This window comes from Acyrthosiphon pisum, chromosome A1 (assembly GCF_005508785.2).
Source record: "Acyrthosiphon pisum isolate AL4f chromosome A1, pea_aphid_22Mar2018_4r6ur, whole genome shotgun sequence".
In the NCBI taxonomy this organism is placed as follows: domain Eukaryota; kingdom Metazoa; phylum Arthropoda; class Insecta; order Hemiptera; family Aphididae; genus Acyrthosiphon; species Acyrthosiphon pisum.
This window is the reverse complement of record NC_042494.1, coordinates 3,701,727-3,703,287: the sequence shown is the minus strand read 5'-3', so window position 1 is coordinate 3,703,287 and position 1,561 is coordinate 3,701,727.

The window sequence follows — 1,561 nt, the reverse complement described above, 5'->3', positions numbered from 1 at the left end:
TTAGCCATGGGCTCGTTATATCATGTTTTAAATGTATGCGAGACTAAATTCGTTTTAAAATTCAAACCCTAAGACCACCTATATATATATTAAATTTTGTTTCTCTGCAATATCCCTAATTTAATTTCATATATTAACTATATATATAAATGTATATAAAATATTTTAAATCTTTTGAATAAATAATATAGTTTAATATTATATTTAAATATTGAATAATTAATTGATTTTGTATATTGAAGTAACATTGATAAATAAATATAATAATAATAATAATATTTTAGTAACGGAATAAAATTCCAATTTACAATAATAAAAATAATGACAACTTCATAGGTGTGTGTTATAATAAAAAATTAAAACAAATGATATAAGAACGAGAGAAAAAAAATAATAAAAAAAAGGTGGGTAAGTGGATGTCGCTCTGCTGTACAGTAGGTTACAAGTGGGTCACTGTATAATGGATAGTATTAATGAAATTTTTTTTTTCTCATAAAATTAACGTTCCAATCGAAACCAATCACGAGGAAAGTATCGAGTTACGATTAAAACGTGTTCTATTATTTCAACCCACCGGAGTAATTGAAGTCTGAGATTCATTAGATTCTGTGTTTCTTCTCACCCTTCTTCTAGGGGAGATTTCAGTACATTCTGGTTCTGGTCGAATACGACGAAGCGTATTGCAATTCGACGTGGGTAATAATGGATTTCTGTAAAAAAATCATAAATCAAAATTATCAAAGTTATCAAAAAAACATTATCTATATAATCAAGCGTCTCTTTTGATGGTGTGAATATTTGAGCGTTCGATAATACCTGCGAACCACACTTTTGTATATTATATGGACTGAAATCTGCATCAACAAATCGCATAGGTTTATTATTCACTCGTCCAAATCCACTAAACAGAGTCTAAAATATGGTGGTTTTACTGTAGTGTAAAATAATAATGATATATTTAATGTTCAATATAACCAATTTAACCGTTTAGATAGGTACTAAAATGTAAACGCCCAGCCTTGCCTTTAACATTACCCTAATTAACGTTTCCGGTTCTCTGATCCACATAGCGACGTAATCCGCTAATTACTGAAATTTGGAATCTACATTGAACAGTATACGGAAAATGCATCTAACCGTATCAGCTTGTCCTTTTTATAGTAATAATAATCTTTATTGTCAATATTGTCAATATATATATAATATTTTACAAATAGTTAACAAAAACTAAAATAAAACAATTAATGACGCCGCCCCAAAAGCTTTTTGCTTCAAAAATTTAGCTATAATAGGTATTAATAATAAATTTCAAATTAATCATATCACAATATCCATCAGGTAACGCGTTATACATTAACAACAAACCGTGGTACTATCATAGATATATAATAGTATACTTTAGAAGTTTCAAGTACCCACAAATAATATTATACAATCATTACAATCACAACAAAATAAATAAAATATTTATTCCAGGTTTTTTAATATGTAATTTCGTCCAAATTTGAACTTAAAATGACTATAAAAATTAAACTGTGTAAATGTATTTTCTTAAGAATTT